Genomic DNA, 19,948 nt, shown 5'->3' with positions numbered 1-19,948 from the left:
TTAGCGTACTCTTTCGCGTCCTGCAAGGCCAAGTCATAGGCCTTCTGCGGCTCACCTGTCAAATGTGGCGCCAGCACCTCCGCCTACTGCTCCGGAGACAATTTTTCCCGCTCTGCCACCCTCTCAAAGACAGTCAAGAACGCCTCAACGTCATCACCCGGGGTCTTCTTTTGTAATGCTCTTCTTACCGTCTTCCTGACGTATGAGTCATCACCTGGATCTGAGGATGTGGCGGTCGTCCTGCCATGGATCTGCTCTGCCAAGATTTTCATTTGTCTTTGCTGCTGTTGGATCTGCTGCATCAGAAGTTTATTTGTTTCCTGCTGCAGCATGCTCTGCTGGTACTGCTGCTGGTGTTGCGCTTGTTGCGCCTGCTGTGCCTGCAACAAATGTTTAAGCAGGTACTCCATTTTGTCTGGCGACACTTGCTGGCTTATGGCGGACTTCACCCAGGACATATACGTCTTCTTGCAGCAGTCACACTGCTGCTTGGGATCTGTGCCCGTGCTTCTAGCACCAATTGTAGGGATTTGTACTCACTGAGCCACGTTGGAGGTAGGCACAGATTCACACAGTGATGCAGTCCGCGGGTTCAAACAAACTGGTGGTTTATTTAGTGTCCATACAACAGTGAGGAAACAAAAGTAACAGCCTTTTCATGGCACAAAAAGGAATAACAGAACAAAGCTCAAAATAACAAGTCCATGCAGCACGGCTTCAGCCGTTTAAACAAAGTGCCTTCCTCTGCCTCCTGCAGAGTCTAAGGAGCACATGCAAGGTCTGCTCACCTTGCCCAACACACACAGACTGATAGAGACAGGCGCCGTTGTCTTAAATCAGCCTTCCAAGACCTGGACTGGAGGTAAGTGAGCAGCTGTTTCCCCACCCCCCAGCTCTTTCAGCTGCTCGTAAAACCGGCCCTGTAATCCGGGCCAATTAAATTCCTCTCAGTACTATGTGTGCTGGAGCCGGCTTCTCCCAGTCCTATATCACCGAAGCTTGGTACTTCGGGGACACATACCTCCCGTCCACGACCTGTCCGGCAGCCACCTTACAATATATATATATATATATATATATATATATATACAGTACAGACCAAAAGTTTGAACACACCTTCTCTCTTAAAGATTATTCCGTATTTTCATGACTATGAAAATTATACATTCACCCTAAAGGCATCAAAACTATGAATTAACACATGTGGAATTATATACTTAACAAAAAAGTGTGAAACAACTGGTGCGGGGGTGCTTTGCTGGTGACACTGTTGGGGATTTATTCAAAATTGAAGGCATACTGAACCAGCATGGCTACCACAGCATCTTGCAGCGGCATGCTATTCCATACGGTTTGCGTTTAGCTGGATCATCATTTATTTTTCAACAGGACAATGACCCCAAACACACCTCCAGGCTGTTTAAGGGCTATTTGACCAAGAAGGAGAGTGATGGGGTGCTACGCCAGATGACCTGGCCTCCACAGTCACCAGACCTGAACCCAATCGAGATGGTTTGGGGTGAGCTGGACCGCAGAGTGAAGGCAAAAGGGCCAACAAGTGCTAAGCATCTCTGGGAACTCCTTCAAGATTGTTGGAAGGCAAGAAGTCCCACTTATTAAACCTGACAGGGCACACCTGTGAAGTGAAAACCATTTCTGGTGACTACCTCTTGAAGCTCATCAAGAGAATGCCAAGAGTTTTGCAAAGCAGTCATCAAAGCAAAAGGTGGCTCCTTTGAAGAACCTAGAATATAAGACATATTTTCAGTTGTTTCACACTTTTTTGTTAAGTATATAATTCCACATGTGTTAACTCATAGTTTTGATGCCTTCAGTGTGAATGTACAATTTTCATAGTCATGAAAATACAGAAAATCTTTAAATGAGAAGGTGTGTCCAAACTTTTGGTCTGTACTGTATGTGTATAGGGTCAGTATGTATATATTCTGTACTGTATGTGTATAGGGTCAGTATGTATATATTCTGTACTGCATGTGTAGATTTATAAAGATAAGTGATATAGTGATCGTACACCTCGTACACACACCGCTCTGCTCCGTACACCTTGTACACGCGTGGCTCCGCTCCGTACACCTCGTACAAACGCGGATCCGCTCCATACATCTCGTACACACGCGGCTCCGCTCCGTACACCTCGTACATGTGCGGCTCCGCTCCGTACACCTCGTACATGCACGGCTCCGCTCCGTGCACCTAGTACATGTGCGGCTCCGCTCCGTACACCTCGTACACTCGTGCCTCCGCTCCGTACATCTCGTACACACACGGATCTGCTCCGTACACCTCGTAAACACGCGGCTCCGCTCCGTACATCTCGTAAACACGCGGCTCCGCTCCGTACTCCTCGTACACACGCGGCTCCGCCCCGTACATCTCGTACACACGTGCGGCTCTGCTCCGTACACCTCGTACACATGCGGCTCCGCTCTGTACACCTCGTACACACGCGGCTCCACTCTGTACACCTCGTACACACTCGGCTCCGCTCCGTACACCTCGTACACGGGCGGCTCCGCTCCGTACACCTCGTACACGCGTGGCTCCGTACACCTCGTACACACGCGGCTCCGCTCCGTACGCCTCGTACACGCGCGGCTCCGCTCCGTACGCCTCGTACACGCGCGGCTCCGCTCCGTACGCCTCGTACACGCGCGGCTCCGCTTCGTACACCTCGTACACGTGCGGCTCCGCTCCGTACACCTCGTACACGCGCGGCTCTGCTCCGTACACCTCGTACACACACGGCTCCGCTCCGTACACCTCGTAAACACACGGTTCTGCTCCGTACACCTCGTACACACACGGCTCCGCTCCGTACACCTCGTACACACGCGGCTCCGCTCCGTACACCTTGTACACACACGGCTCCGCTTCGTACACCTCGTACACACGCGGCTCCGCTCCGTACACCTCGTACACACGCGGCTCTGCTACATCCACACTGTAAACCCCTCCTGACCCCACACATAAACTTCAGCTCATCCAGCACCATGACAACCAGCACAGCAGAGTCCTGCATCCACTGAGGCCCCTGATCATGTGACCCCTGACTCCTCCCCTCCTGTGACCTCATCACAGCTCCTGTGCGCACAGAGCAGCCATATATGTGGTGGCGGCTCTGCAGGTGGAGGTATGTGGAGACCCCATTACTGGGCGCAGGGGGCATTAACCCCTTCAGCACGGAGACTCTTTTGGGGTCTTGTGTTGCCCCTTTATAAGAATCATAAGGTCTTTGTTCTGTTTCCTGTATTTCCTGTAATAGATACATACGACCCAACTATGGAGACAGGAAGGGAGGAAACGTATTGTTCTCATAGTACAGGACCCCTTTACTGGCCCCACAGTGTAATGCCCCCATTATGCCCCTTATGCAGGATGTATGATACCCCCACACAGTGTAATGCCCCCATTATGCCCCTTATGCAGGATGTATGATGCCCCCACACAGTGTAATGCCCCCATTATGCCCCTTATACAGGATGTATGATGCCCCCACACAGTATAATGCCCCCATTATGCCCGTTATGCAGTTTGTATGATGCCCCCACACAGTGTAATGCCCCCATTATGCCCCTTATGCAGGATGTATGATGCCCCCACACAGTGTAATGCCCCTTATGCAGGATGTATGATGCCCCCACACAGTGTAATGTCCCCGTTATGTCCCTTATGCAGTATGTATGATGCCCCCCACACAGTGTAATGCCCCCATTATGCCCCTTATGCAGTGTGTATGATGCCCCCCACACAATATAATGTTCCCATAGTACCACCTGAGGTTTTACAGTTGGAATAATCCCTCTGGAGTTGGTTTTCCCTTTGCCTGCTCCCCTACATGTAGACCCTCGAGCATGTATACATGCATGTAGGGGAGCAGGCCTTACTAGATATCGAGGCTTTGTACAGTAATATACCGCATGAGGATGGTATCAGAGGAGTAAGACGTTTCTTGAAATCGAGATCAATAGAGTGTAGCAGACATAATGACTTCATGGAGGATCTTCTAAAATTCACTCTTACTCATAACTCCTTTGTTTTTGACAGGAAGTACTTCCACCAGCTCAGGGGTACTGCGATGGGTAGCCTCTGTGCCCCCTCATATGCTAACTTATCCCTGGACTGGTGGGAGGAATCCACAATATTCAGGGATGATGATAAGTGATGGCATCCATATATTGGGGTATGGTACAAATATCTTGATGACATTTTTATCACCTGGTCAGGGACGAGTGAACAATCTTTTGAATTTGTCGGGGAACTCAACATCAATAGAGTGGGCCTGAGATTTACATCTGAATTTATTATAATAATAATTTTTATTTTTATAGCGACAACATATTCCACAGCACTTTACAATTTTAGGGGGGACTTATACAGACAATACAGACTTTACAGAATAAGCATAACTCAGAAATTAAAAGGAGTGAGGGCCCTGCTCGCAAGCTTACAGTCTGTAAGGAAATAGGGGAGACACAAAAGGTAAAATGTACATATATTGTATAATACAGCCTTAATATACTAAATAGGGTAAGTACATAACACCACATGAACTGGTCGCCAGCCAGTATGTGCCAGTATTTTTGAAGAAAATTTTAATATGGGCCAAACTGGGACAGTTAGATAAGTGTGTTGAGGTGATAGGCCAATCTAAAGAAATGGGTTTTTACGGCACGCTTAAAACTGTGAGTATTGGGAATTAATCAAATTGTCCTGCGTAATGCATTCCAAAGAATTGGTGCAGCATGCGAGAAAACTTGGAGACGGGAGTGAGAGGTTCAGATTATGGAAGATTTTAGTTTTAAGTCATTAGCAGAACGGAGGGCACGGGTAGGGTGATAGACTGACACGAGGGAGGTGATGTAGGGCGGTGCAGAATCGTCAAGAGCTTTGTGGGTAAGAGCAATAAGTTTATATTGAACTCTGTATTGGATGGGCAATCAGTGCAATGACTGGCACAGGGAAGAGGCATTGTTGTATCGGTTGGTGAGGAATATGACCCTGACTGCTGCGTTCAGGACGGATTGGAGAGGGGAATGTTTAGAAAGAGGGAGACCGATAAGTAAAGAGTTGCAATAGTCCAGACGAGAATGAATAAGAGCTACAGTAAGAGTTTTTACAGAGTCAAAGGTAAGAAAATTTCTGATTCTAGAGATGTTTTGGAGGTGTAGATGACACGAGCGAGCGATTTGATGTGAGGAGTGAAGGAAAGATCTGAATCAAGTATGACCCCAAGACAGCGGGCATTTTGCTGGCGAGTAATGATGGAGCCACAAACGGAGATGGCAATATTGGGCATAGGTAGGTTAGTGGAGGGAGGAAATACGAGTAGTTCAGTTTTTGACAGATTCAATTTTAGATAGAGGGAGGACATAGTGTTAGAGACAGCGGAAAGACAATCACTGGTATTTTGTAATAATGCAGGGGTGATGTCCGAAGAAGAGGTGTATAATTGGGTGTCATCAGCATAGAGATGGTACTAAAAACCGAATCTGCTGATTGTTTGTCCAATAGGAGCGGAATATAAGGAGAAAAGAAGGGGGCCTAAGACTGATCATTGAGGAACCACGACAATAAGGGGAAGGGGAGAGGAAGAGGAGCCAGCAAAAGACACAGTGAAGGAGCAGGCAGAGAGGTAGATCCACAGTGTCGAATGCTGCAGAGAGATCCAGGAGAATCAGCAGGGAGTAGTGACCATTAGATTTGGCTGTTAGTAGATCATTAGACATTTTAGTGAGTGCAGTTTCAGTAGAATGTAAAGAGCGGAAACCAGATTGTAAAGGGTCAAGAAGGGAGTTATCTGAGAGATTGCAGATTAGACAGCAGTGGACCAGTCATTCCAGGAGTTTAGAGATAAAGGGAAGATTGGAAATAGGTCTGTAGTTAGCAGCACAGTTCTGGTCAAGGGATGTTTATTTAAGTAATGGATGTATGCTGGCGTGTTTAACCCCTTTATGACCCAGGGCATATTAGTACGTATCTGTGCCCTGGGCCTGATGCGTATTAATACACCCTGGCGATTTCGCCCACACACAAGCGGTGCGGGCGAGATCGCCACCGGGTGTCAGCTGATTGTTACAGCTGACACCCAGTGCTATGTGCAGGGAGCAGCCCCGCACCGCTCCCGGCACATTAACCTCCGAAATGCGATCGAAATCAATCGCAGCATTCCGGTGGCAAGAGGAGGTAAGCTCGATACTTACCTTGTCTGCCGGCGTCCAGCAGCATCGGAGTCCGGTCCCGGATGTTGCCATGGTGACCCGACGTCATCATGACAACATCTGGGACACCAGGAGGCAGGAAGTTGCTTTGGTCATGCACAGTGCACGACCAAAGTAACTTCTCCCTGTGCAGCGCTGACAGACTGCATGGCATAGGGAGCTGCTGCTCTCTATGCCATGCAGCCGATCAGGCTGCAAAAAGTGAAAATCCCATAGTGGGACAATGTGTAAAAGTAATAAAAATGTCAGAAAAAAATAAATTAAAAATAAATATATATATATATATATTGTACCCATAAAAAAATAATCTTATGAAAAAAAAAATAAACCAATAAAAGTACACATATTTGGTATCGCCGCGTCCGGAACGACCTGACCTATAAAACTGTCCTGCTAGTTAACCCTTTTAGTGAACACGATAAAAAAAAAGCAAAAAAACGAAACATAAAACCATGCTTTATCATCATACCGCCAAACAAAAAATGGAATAAAACGCGATCAAAAAGACAAATGTAAATGACTGTCGGCCGAAATATGGAAAAATTATAGCTCTCAAAATATGGCGATGTAAAAACTAGTCTGCAAAAAAATGTGTCTTTTAAGTGTGTGACAGCTGTCAATCATAAAAACCCGTTATGAATCTGGCATCACTGTAATTGCACCGACCCGAATAATAAAGTCATCTAATCACTTATACCGCACGAGGAACGGTGTAAAAAATAAACTTTAGGGTTAGGGTTGTGCTAGGGTTAGGGTTGGGGTTGGGCTAGGGTTGGGGTTGGGCTAGGGTTAGGCTAGAGTTAGGGTTGGGCTAAGGTTAGGGTTAGGGTTGGGGCTGGGATTTTTTCAGAAGTAGAAAAAAAAAATGACGATAAGGTGACTAATGTTGAACGCAAGTGCTCGCTACTTGAGTTTGCATCGGGTGCTCGGGTGACATGCTCGAGTCTCCGTCCCAAATGTTTTGCAGCTGTTATACAGCCAAAAAAACCTTGCGGGGATTGCCATGCACCAGCGATCCCCGCATGTTTTTTTTTTGGTGTCTAATAACCGTGAAGCATGCGGGGCGGGGACACGAGCATGTCACTCGAGCACCCGCGATACATGGTGCATATCTGAGCACCCGATGCAAACTCAAATAGCGAGCACTTGCACTCAAGACTAATGACAACTTATTAATATGATGACCTAATGTTATCAAATTCTGTGTCGTACCTCTGGGTTCAAAATGTTCACTATACCCCTTGATAAAATCCTTGAGGTGTGTAGTTTCCAAAATGGGGTCACTTGTGGGGGGTTTCCACTACTTAGGCACATCAGGGGCTCTCCAAACGCAACATGGCATCCGCTCTCGATTCCAGACAATTTTGCATTCAAAAAGTCACACAGTGCTCCTTCCCTTCTGAACTCTGCCGTGCGCCCAAACACTGTATTTTCCCCACATATGGGGTATTGGCTTACTCAGGAAAAATTGCACAACAGTTTTTGGGGTCCATTTTCCCCTCTTACCCTTGTGAAAATAAAAAAATTGGGGCTAAAACATAATTTTTGTGGTAAAAGTTAGATTTTTTTATTTTCACGGCTCCATGTTATAAACTTCTGTAAAACACTTTGGGGTTCAGGATGCTCACGACACATCTAGATAAGTTCCCTGAGGGGTCTAGTTTCCAAAATGGTGTCACTTGTGGGGGGTTTCCACTGTTTAGGCACATCAGGGGCTCTCCAAACACAACATGGTGTCTGCTAATTATTCAAGCAAATTTTACATTCAAAAAGTCAAATAGCGCTCCTTCCCTTCTGAACCCTGCCGCGCGTCCAAACAGTGGTTTTCCCGCACATATGGAGTATCGGCTTACTCAGGAGAAATTGCACAACAAATTGCATAGTGCAATTTCTCCTGTTACCCTTATGAAAATGCAAAATTGGGAGCTGAAAAACATTTTTGCTGAAAAAATGTGAACATTTTATTTTTACGGTTCAATGTTATAAACTTCTGTGAAGCACCTGGGTGTTCAAGTTGCTCACCACACATCTAGATAGGTTCCCTAAGGGGTATAGTTTCCAAAATGGGTTCACTTGTGGGGGGTTTCCACTGTTTAGGCACATCAGGAGCTCTCCAAACGTAACATGGTGTCCGCTAATTATTCAAGCAAATTTTACATTCAAAAAGTCAAATGGCGCTCCTTCCCTTCCGAGCCCTGCTGTGTTCTCAAACAGTGTTTTTTCCTCACTTATGGGGTATCTGCGTGCTCAGAGGAAATTTCACCACAAATTTTGGGGTCCATTTTTTTCTGTTACCCCTGCGAAAACAAAAAAATTTGGGTCTAAAGTAACATTTTTGTGAAAAAAGTTAAATGTTAATTTTTTTCTTCCACATTCCAAAAATTCCTGTGAAGAACCTGAAGGGTTTTTAAACTTCTTGAATGTGGTTTTGAGCACCTTGAGGGGTGCAGTTTTTAGAATGGTGTCACTCTTGGGTATTTTCTGTCATAAAAGCCCTTCAAAGTCACTTCAAATGTGATGTGGTCCCTAAAAAAAATGGTTTTGTAAATTTTGTTGTAAAAATGAGAAATCGCTGGTCAACTTTTAACCCTTATAGCTCCTTACTAGAAAAAAAATTTGGTTCCAAAATTGCGCTGATGTAAAGTAGACATGTGGGAAATTTTATTTATTAACTATTTTGTGTAACATATCCCTCTGATTTAAGGGCATAAAAATTAAAATTTTGAAAACTAGTTAGGTGAGTGGTGGCAGCTGAAGAAAGGTACTGAAGGAGATGTGAAGGAATAGGGTCACTGGTGCAGGTGGTAGAGCGAGAGGAAGCAAGGAGCCTTGTCACTTCTTCTTCCGTTTCTGTTTCGAAGTCAGAAAATGAGCAAGATACAATGTGGGACGGAGGAGCATGCATAACATGTGGGGATTGAGAAAAAAATTTCCTGTCGGATATGGTCAATTTTTTCTTTGAAATAATTGGCGAGATCGTCAGTGCTGAGGTCGGTGGTTGGGGCCTGTGCTTATTGATTAAGGAGAGAGTGAAAAGTGTCAAACAGGTGTTTAGGATTATTGGACCATGAGATGATTAGGTTGTCAAAGTAGGTTTGTTTGGATAGGTGAAGGGCGGCTTTATAGGTTTTAAGCATAAATTTATAATGGAGGAAATCTTCGGCCAGACAAGATTTTGTCCACAGCCGTTCGGCACACCTGGAGCACCACTGGAAAAAATGTGCTTGCAGCGTGTTCCAGGGTTGTCGCCGTCTGTGCCGAGTTGTTCTCTGTGTAGGAGGTGTGCCTTCATCCAGGGCGCATTGCAATGTTTCGTTATAATGCTTCAGTGCAGAGTCAGGGCATGAGAGGGAGGAGATTGGGGCCAATGATCATTGCAACGTTTTCATAAATTTCTGGGTGTTAATGGCATGTATATTTCTATAAGTGTGGAAAGTAGGGGTGTCTTGAGCAGGGTGACAGTTCTTGACAGAGAATGAGAGAAGGTTGTGATCAGAGAGTGGAAGAGGAGAGTTAGTAATGTCATGTATTGAACAGAGCTGGGCGAAGATCAGGTCAAAGAGTATTTCCATCTTTATGTGTAGGAGAATTAGTAAGCTGTGAAAGGCCGAAGGAGGAAGTTAGCGATAAAAGATGAGCGGCAGATAGGGAGAGGGAATCGCTAATTGGGATGTTAAAGTCTCCCATGATGGGGGTGGGGATGTCATAGGATAGAAAGTTTGGAAGTTAAGTGGCAAAGTGATCCACAAACTGACGGGAGGGGGCCGGAGGGCGATACACAACCGCCACTGGCAGGGAGAAGGGCCGGTAGAGTCTGACTGTGTGGACCTCAAAAGAAGGGATGAAAAGTGAGGGTACTGGGGGATAACCTGAAAAGTACATTTTGTTTAAAGGAGCAGACCAACACCAATTATTACCAGTTGCCTTTCCTGTATGTACTGATCAAGAAGGATTGTAATGGGACCATAGGGACACTCATCTACCATAAACCTTCAAGCACTAATAAACTATTGAAGTGGGATAACCACCACCCCCACCCCCATCCCCATAAAAAGAGGAAAACCCAAGGGCCAAATTTTACGGTTGAGAAGGTACTGCTAGAATGTCACAGATTTTAATATACAGGCAATAGACCTGAACACCAGATTAAGGGATGAAGGGTACTCATGGTACAGTTTAGATTCCGCACCATCGTTTGCAGAAAAATGGTCTTATCCATCAGCTTATCTTTTTCTCATTCAGATCTCTAAAATACCGGATCCTCTCAGTGAAAGTCGTCTATATAAGAACATTTTCCTGATTTATCCAGGAAAATGATGGACAAGATGGTGGAGAGGATATTACACCTCACCCTAGAGATCCTTTTCCGGCTTACTGGAGAGGTGAGAGATTCTGATGACATCACATTACATCATTCTTATCTATGGGAATAACAGATGGACAGAACTGGAGAGGTGAGGACTCTGGAAATGTCTGTAGTGAGATTTATTAATGTGTCTCTCCATAACCAGAGATTAATCACGAGGCCTCCACCTCACCCCCTGATACATGAGGACATCAATGACCAGAAGATCCTAGAACTCGCCTACAAGATGATTGAGCTGCTGACTGGAGAGGTGACACTGCTGGGAAATTATACAGTAATGATATGAAGGGATTGGCGGGATGACGGTATCATTGTATGTGTCAGGTTCCTATAAGGTGTCAGGATGTCGCTGTCTATTTCTCCATGGAGGAGTGGTAGTATTTAGAAGGACACAAAGATCTGTACAAGGACGTCATGATGGAGGTTCCCCAGCCCCTCACATCACCAGGTAATAGACAGGACTAAATGCACACGTCCTATAATCTGTATGTAAAGAATGAATTCAGTCCCTGTATGTGTTTCCTCCAGATCTATCCAGTAAGAGGACAACACCAGAGAGATGTCCCCGTCTTCTTCTTCCACAGGACTGTAAAGAAGAAGATCCCAATGTTCCTCAGGATCATCAGGTAGATGGAGAGAAGGTGTCATGAGATTTCCCCTATGATGTGTGGACGGCTGTAAAGGTCATGTCTTCAGTTCTGTTTTATCCACCATTATTATGTTTTATACTTGTGTAATGAGAACGGTGGAGATGACAGGATTAGAGCTGATCATAGATGGGACTTCTCCATCTGTCTGTGACTTTTACAATATTTGTTTCAGGGTGAAGATCTGACCCATATTAATACTACAGAGACATATGTGAGGGGTGATGAGCGGTGTAAAGAGGAGATTCCTACATATGACTACCCAGGTGAGTAGTAACCACTAAATGCAGAGAAGTCACAGATTCTTCTCAGTCCCCATCTGTGGCTGCTTTATCGGTTGTGTAGTCCGGCCATATCACAATCGTGTGATCACCATTTTGCCGCTAGACCACAACATTCTCCTCCGTCTGAAAATATTCAAATTTCTTTGTGTAATTGTGAAAGCCCTTTTCTATAGACCTTACAACCTGGAGGATCCACCAACCCCCTGGGATTAGGAGATGCTGACCGTTACCTGCTCAGATCTGCAAACTATAAAGACAAATGATCGCGTATGTAGAATGTGCTGACAAGTTAGAAAATCACTTGAAGAAAAATATTATGATGGGCCTGTAAGAGAAAGCGGAGGGTAATGATGCTGTTGGCTTCCTAGATCCCTGATATCTTATTGGATGAATCTACCTTCTCTCCCTTCTGTGCTGCTGAATGTGTCCATATGGTCCCTACAAGACCAGGTCCAGTCTTTCTGACCAAAGATCACTTTTATTATCGACATTAAATGTGCGGTGAGGGCCAAGTGTGAATTTCTGTACAATAACAGCAGAGTTTCCCTTTATCCTGACTTTTCAATTTCTTTTAAAACCAACTAACTTCAAACAGGATTGTGATAAACTATACAGAAAACATTACACCTGTGCCATGATATATCTCTAAGCTGTGCGTGGCTGATGGCTGTAATATACATTTATTCACGCCTGCAGGAGATGTGTTGGCATGGCTCGAGCCCTGGTTTCATGGATTCACTCCACGTCATAAATTCCATTATGTTTTCAATCCTAAGGAATTCAGATCACTGCACAATCTCTCCTGAAATGGGGGCACTAATACTTTCTCTACTCTTCTGCTCAGGACTCATAGTTGCTCCAATGGTCCACCATAAATGAGTGCAAGTCCAGTTTAGTGTTGGATTTCTCCCTTCATACATACGTTGTTGTTGGGGATGTTACATGTTTTTATATTCTTTCTTTTTTTTACAAGTTCATTCTGTATGATAGTTTCATTCTGGTGGGATCGGCCGGCCTCACTTATGTGACTCTATAACTCCCTGGTCGTCTTTCAAAAAGATCTCCATTATCTCTTCCAAATGCCCGAGATCTAAATTTAAGACGCCTCATCTCTGCAGTATTATATAAAAGTTCACTTTAAATGTCTAATATTTCTTCTTGACACTCATCTGACAGAAAATATTGTCCCTTACGATAGTTTAGATTGTAGTTACTCATTTTTCCCTGATGAAGACTGTTCAGTTTGATCATTTCAGTAGATGTTTTATTGTCTGTAGTCACAGTTTTTGACTTCAGTAATCCTCTGATTTAACCCCTTCCTGCAGCCAGTTTTGTGTTTCTAATCAGACCCATTTTTCAAATCTGACGTGTGTCACTTTATGTGGTGATAACTTTGGAATTCTTCACAAAGGATAATAGAAAACAAATGGACCTTACAAATTATTTTCCAACTTCTCTTGAATCTGACAATCCCCTATATACGGTTGTACACTACTATCTGGGCACATGGCAGGTTAAGAAGGGAAGAAGCGCCATTAAGCTATTAGGAATGCAGATTTTGCTGGAATAGTTTGCAGACACAATGTATTGGGGGAGCTGGTCTTGGTCACCTGGAAGCTCAAAAGATGGTTACCACGAACAGGCTTGTCACTATCTACCTTTTTTACAGATTTCACAAATTACTTTGCTCATCGCCGTTTAACCCCTCTACATGGATCTGAACTTACACAGAGACCCCTAGGCTTGGGCCACGGTGTTACCTGCTATTCTGTGGAGTGAGATGGGAAGAAGAACAGTCAGGTAGCCGGGTCAGAGCCAGGAGAGCAGAGAAAGTACAAAATCAGAAGACATAAGAGTAGTCAGTAAACGGGCCGGGGCCACAACAGGAAACAAATACACAAGCCGGGAGCTGAGCACAGATGACTGAACCAGAGGAGAACAAGGCTGGATCTGGCAGCTTCCGGCAATATGCTTCCAGCTTTAGTAGGGTGCGGTGCTCTCCAAATGGCTGAAGCAGGGAGCAGATTACTCCAGCTGGACAGCACGCACACCCATACTGACACCCTGGATGGTACTACTGGTCCCAGGCTCCCTAATCTTAGTGGCTGGACAGAACCTGCGCCTTTTACTCCATATTTGGGAGGCAGAATGAACAAACAGTTGAACACCACGCTCCACTGGTTCATCCTATGAGATTTTCTATTAGATGGTCATTGTCCTGGTGAATAAGTGAATTGTTTAATATAACTTGCCTTTTTTACAGTCAGTTTAAGTAGAAATGTTCAAATATATAAAATTCAAGGATTTTTTATTAAAAAATAATAATTGGTTTTCTTCTTGGCAGATGTCCGTACCAGGAGATCAGAGGGACAGCTGACACCTTCAATTTTCAAATCAGATAATTTTGAGATCTCACAGGATACAATTGAAATGAATGACATTACTCCAGATATACCATCATCCCTTCACAGCAGACCTCAATCATCTGATCCTATGAAACAGGTCCTGTCTTCTCATTCATTACCGACTACTAAGGAAAATCAAAGTCACAAAATAAGCATTAAAAAACAAACTGCTCCTAATGCAAAGAAGCCATTTTCACATTCAGGATATGGAAATAGTTTTCCTCTCAAAAAGTCTTTTCTTAAAAATCAAAAAATTCACACAGCAGAGAAAAGATTTTCTTGCTCCAAGTGTGGGAGATGTTTTAATCAGAAATCAAGTCTTGTTAGGCACCAGATAACTCACACAGGAGAGAAGCCATTTTCCTGTTCAGAATGTGGGAAATGTTTTACAGAGAAATCAACTCTTATCAAACATCAGAGAACTCACACAGGGGAGAAGCCTTTTCCATGTTCAGAATGTAGAAAATGTTTTAACCAAAAATCATATCTTAATATACATCAGAGAACTCACACAGTGGAGAAGCCATTTTCATGTGCAGAATCTGGGAAATGTTTTGCAAAGAAATCAAATCTTTTCCAACATCAGAGAACTCACACAGGGGAGAAGCCTTTTCCATGTTCAGAATGTGGAAAATGTTTTACAGAGAAATCAACTCTTATCAACCATCAGAGAACTCACACAGGAGAGAAGCCATTTTCATGTTCAGAATGTGGGAAATATTTTACTGTGAAATCAAATCTTATCAAACATCAGAAAACTCACACAGGGGAGAAGCCTTTTCCATGTTCAGAATGTGGAAAATGTTTTAACCAGAAATCTAGTTTTCTTAAGCACCAGAGAACCCACACGGGGGCAAAGGCTTTTTCATGTTCAGATTGTGGGAAATGTTTTGTACAGAAAGCGCATTTTGATAACCACCAGAGAACCCACACAGGGAAGAATGCCGCAGCTACGCCCAACTAGTCTCTGTACAGACAAGAAAGACCCTAGCTGCACAACTAGAAACGCCACCACAGACCTAACTCCCTAATAAGTCGTTGAGGAGTTTCTCATACCTCCTTAGGAATCAGAGGGGAGGCTGCAACACATTGTCAACAAGGGGAAAGGAAAGTATGAAGTAAAATACGAAGACCCTGAATGAGAAACAAAAACTCATTAATATAGGGCAAAGAAGGCAAGCTAAGGAGAACCAAAAATAAAAGGAACAAGTATAATCTCCCAGAAACCTAACATTGTTTGAATGAAAAGGTACTGGGAGGGAAAGCAAACTGACCGGGAGGATAGTTTCACCTTTGTGGTGAAACTTACAAAATTCATCCTCACCAACTGTATATGTAAAACCCGTCCATTTATAATGACCACGGACAAGATAAAGATTCCCAACTCACATCAGGACCACAAGATCCCAGGTACTTTCAGCTGCATCACAATGAACTTAATTATATGTTCCAAATGTCCAACTGGGGGTCTGTATGTAGGGGAGACAGGGCAAAAACTAAAAACAAGGATGAATTCTTATCGCCACACAAAAAAAGAAAAGAAAGAATAGACCTACTTGTGTCCACACATATTTACGGCCACAACTGCTTATCCCTTTCCCATACTGATAGTTCTGCTTCACGTCACTTGTCTTATTTATTGCACTATTCCTGTGCCCTGTTGTGCATAAATATGTGACTCTTCAGATTTTTGTGTTATACTATATCTGATGAAGGACCTGAGTAGTCTCGAAAGCTTACTGACTAATGGCTAACTGAAAAGATGGTATCAACCACTGAGGACTTGCAAATTTTAATATTTTTCTCCATACAGCAATTTTAAGATCTCTCCACAGGTGTTCAATGGGATTTAGATACGGATTCATTGCTGGTCAGAACTGTCCAGAACTTTGTTTCCATCCATTTTCTGGGTGCTTCTTGAATTATGTTTGGGGTCATTGTCATGCTGAAAGACCCATGACCTAGGACGCAAACCCAGCTTTCTGACACTAGGCACTACATTGTGCCCCAAAATCCTTTGCTAATCTTCAGATTTCATGATGCCTTGCACACAGTTAAGGTACCTAGTGCCAGAGGCAGCAAAACAACCCAAAACATCTTTGAAGGGCCACCATATTTGACTGTATGTGTTGTAAATTTATTGATTATGTTGCGCACCTTGGACAGAGGAACATCCGGATCTCTAAAGATGGACTTATAACCTTGAAATTATTGATATTTTTCAACAATTTTGGTTTTCAAGTCCTCAGACTCATGCGAAGATTGAATCAACTTCTCCCTTTTTTATCTGGTTTTAGTTGTGATTTTCATATTGCCCACACCTACTATTTGCGACAATTGTGTTTGAACAAGCTTCACATGATTGAAACAAAGTTGTTTACCCACAATTTTGGCAAGGTGTCAACAATTTTGTCCAACCTATTTTATGTGGTTTTGTGTGAAATTATGTTCAAGTTGCCTTTTTTTTCTGTGTTTTCTTGTGTTGTTCCAATACACACAAAGGAAATAAGCGTGTATAACAAAACATGTAATTGCAATAATTTTCTGGGAGAATTACTTCATTTTCTGGAACAATTTCAAGGGATCCAACACTTTTCACCATGACTTGTTTTTGTTGCCTTTTTAATTTGTTGCAGCATATCATCCTTTTCATGTTCAGCTACAGTGGTGGCCAAAAGTATTGGCACCCCTGCAATTCTGTCAGATAATACTCAGTTTCTTCCTGAAAATGATTGCAATCACATTCTTTGGTCTTATTATCTTCATTTAATTTGCTTGCAAGGAAAAAACACAAAAGAGAATGAAGCAAAAATGAAATCATTGATCATTTCACACAAAACTCCAAAAATGGGCCAGACAAAAGTATTGGCACCCTCAGCCTAATACTTGGTTGCACAACCTTTAGCTAAAATAACTGCGAACAACCGCTTCCGGTAACCATCAATGAGTTTCTTACAATGCTCTGCTGGAATTGTAGACCATTCTTCTTTGGCAAACTGCTCCAGGTCCCTGATATTTGAAGGGTGCCTTCTCCAAACTGCCATTTTGAGATCTCTCCACAGGTGTTCTATGGGATTCAGGTCTGGACTCATTGCTGGCCATCTTAGAAGTCTCCAGTGCTTTCTCTCAAACCATTTTATAGTGCTTTTGGAAGTGTGTTTTGGGTCATTGTCCTGCTAGAAGACCCATGACCTCTGAGGGAGACCCAGCTTTCTCACACTGGCCCCTACATTATGCTGCAAAATTTGTTGGTAGTCTTCAGACTTCATAATGCCATGCACATGGTCAAGCAGTCCAGTGCCAGAGGCAGCAAAGCAACCCCAAAACATCAGGGAACCTCCGCCATGTTTGACTGTAGGGACCGTGTTCTTTTCTTTGAATGCCTCTTTTTTTTTCCTTTACACTCTATGTTGATGCTTTTTCCCAAAAAGCTCGACTTTTGTCTCATCTGACCATAGAACATTCTTCCAAAACGTTTTAGGCTTTCTCAGGTAAGTTTTGGCAAACTCCAGCCTGGCTTTCTTATGTCTCGGGGTAAGAAGTGGGGTCTTCCTGGGTATCCTACCATACAGTCTCCCTTTTCATTCAGACGCCGACGGATAGTACGGGTTGACACTGTTGTACCCTCGGACTGCAGGGCAGCTTGAACTTGTTTGGATGTTAGTCGAGGTTCTTTATCCACCATCCGCACAATCTTGCGTTGAAATCTCTCGTCAATTTTTCTTTTCCATCCACATCTAGGGAGGTTAAATACTTGAAGAAAGAAATACGACCATATCAACCCAAAATAATAATAAAATTTAACTTTTATTCATAAATAGTATAAAAAGTTACTTCATAATCAATATAGGGCACAGTACAAGAATACATAAAAACACATATCATGTATGATGACCATCTCATTGAAGGGACGATCCAGTCCACATGTAATAGGCTCCGAGGCACCACAGCAAAAAAGCATATATATAGTCCTTCATATAACAGACCAATAAAGAGGATTATCAAATGACCACAGTTCATAACCTATACTGTCAGGGTGCCATATACCTAGGCTAAGATATACCTTCATCATATCAAATGCCACATAAGGGACACTAGTAATAGCCACTATAGCACCATTATAATCGAGGTATAACAGCTAGAATGGTTCAGTTAATAGAGTTATGTTGACAGGGTGTATACCAAGCGAGTATAAAGATAGGTGAGTAAAAAACAAGTGCTGCGTTATGTAGGGGAGAATTACCTGGGCCACAAGCTGTGATGTCAGGGCACCCTCACGTGGACCGCTCGTCCACCCCAACGCACGTTTCGGCGTTTGCCTTCTTCAGGGGGTGTCAACTTCCTCTAGGGGCGTGTATATTTAAATGTGTTGGCCAATCGAGTGAAGGGGGTGGACCCGCAGTAATGCGCGCAGCGTCCCCGCTACCAAGCAACCGGTGGCGCGGGCGTCATGCAAGGGATCACGTGATGGTCACATGGACCCAAGCGATACAGGTCCTTGCATAGAGACGCCAGGCGGCACGGGGTACTCAGAAAGCGGCGACGCTCGCGCGTAAGGTCCTTAAACCTCCCATAGTCAGGAACCATAGCAAGAGGTATAAGCTCAATTAAATGACATATATACTTCCACTACCACCACATAGATATATAGGTAGATCGTATAATAGAGACAGTATCCCAACCAAATGAATTAACAATATGGCAATCTGCATACAATATATCATCACATCAAGTAGTATATATAACAATATGACAAAATGCCTATACAGATCATGTTCAATCCCATATATATATAGAGAGAGGAATGTGGAAAAATCATATTGTCCTAGCATTAATATATAGTAGGTGGAATATCAAAAGATAACATCCTATATATCACCATGATTAAATCAAGGGGGACAATATCTAATGTAGGGGTAGCGAACTTCTCAGATATAACTTCCATTTAAACCAATTAACATATAAGGATCTTCAAACGCGAAAGGAAGATCCACAATATATATACACTGCAGTAGTCGTTCCCGGATGAAATAGATTATTCAGTATATTCTTATTCACATATTCATCCATATGATATCAGCCATAATGAAGAGACAACACGCCAGAGGAAGTAAACTGCAAACGGATGATGAAGAATACTAAAAATAATAATAAAAAAATGTTAAAATCATAAAAACCACAACAAAATATGTGACAGGGGAGAGATTAAAGAAAGGGAGCGAAGCTGAGATTCTCATTCAGTCCATTGGGATGTACAGTATTTAATCGCCAAATCCATCTAGATTCGAGCTGAGCCAAGCGTTGGCTCAGTTTACCTCCACGAATACCAACTCTTAACGCATCTATCCCACGAACCCTCAGGAGGGAGCTATCGCAGTCATGATGGAGTTTAAAATGTTTAGGTATAGTCCTGAGTGTGGAGGGATCCGCGCAGTCGATCGCCGCCAATATCCCCAATACATGTTCTCTTATTCTCACTTTGAGTTGGCGCGTTGTTAGGCCAACATAAATAAGCCCACAGGGGCAAGTAGCATAATAAATAACAAAGCGTGAGATACATGTAATGCGGCTCCTTATTTCATAGGTTTTCGTGCCAGCTGCATTGGAGAAAATATTGGTTCTATCCATATTGGGGCAAGCGACGCATCGACCGCACGGAAAACTACCACATTCAGGACCCGATGCACCAAAAATTGTAGACATGCCAGACACAGTTTGGTAGTGACTATGTACAAGATAGTCACGGAGATTCTTGGAGCGGCGTACAGTAATGGGTGAGCGATCAGGAAGGATTTTTGACAATACCGGATCTATCAGGAGGATGGGCCAAGCTTGAGTCAAGCATTTCCTCATCCGTCCGAATAGTTCATGGTAGTTTGTTATAAATCTAGGTTTGTCATTGATCTTAGGATTTCTTTGCAAATAAAGCAAATCGTACCTATTCGAATATTTAGCGCGATGGTACGCTCTTTTAACCACCCGTTTACTGTAGCCCCTCTCATAGAAT

At 43.5% G+C, this 19,948-nt stretch overlaps 1 long non-coding RNA gene across 1 annotated transcript; it reads left to right on the top strand.

Annotated features, from left to right (window-relative positions):
• Positions 1-3,086: 3,086 nt before the first annotated feature.
• LOC141176227 (uncharacterized) lies at positions 3,087-11,047 on the top strand. Its single transcript, XR_012253105.1, has 3 exons — positions 3,087-3,151; positions 10,482-10,621; positions 10,751-11,047. It is a non-coding gene; the product is annotated as an uncharacterized lncRNA (long non-coding RNA).
• Positions 11,048-19,948: the final 8,901 nt, after the last annotated feature.

Source organism: Phyllobates terribilis, unplaced genomic scaffold (assembly GCF_046119375.1).
Source record: "Phyllobates terribilis strain yellow unplaced genomic scaffold, ASM4611937v1 Scaffold_17__1_contigs__length_24005725, whole genome shotgun sequence".
Lineage (NCBI taxonomy): Eukaryota > Metazoa > Chordata > Amphibia > Anura > Dendrobatidae > Phyllobates > Phyllobates terribilis.
Note: the sequence above shows the minus strand (reverse complement) of the source record. Positions and strands in the feature narration are given on the sequence as shown.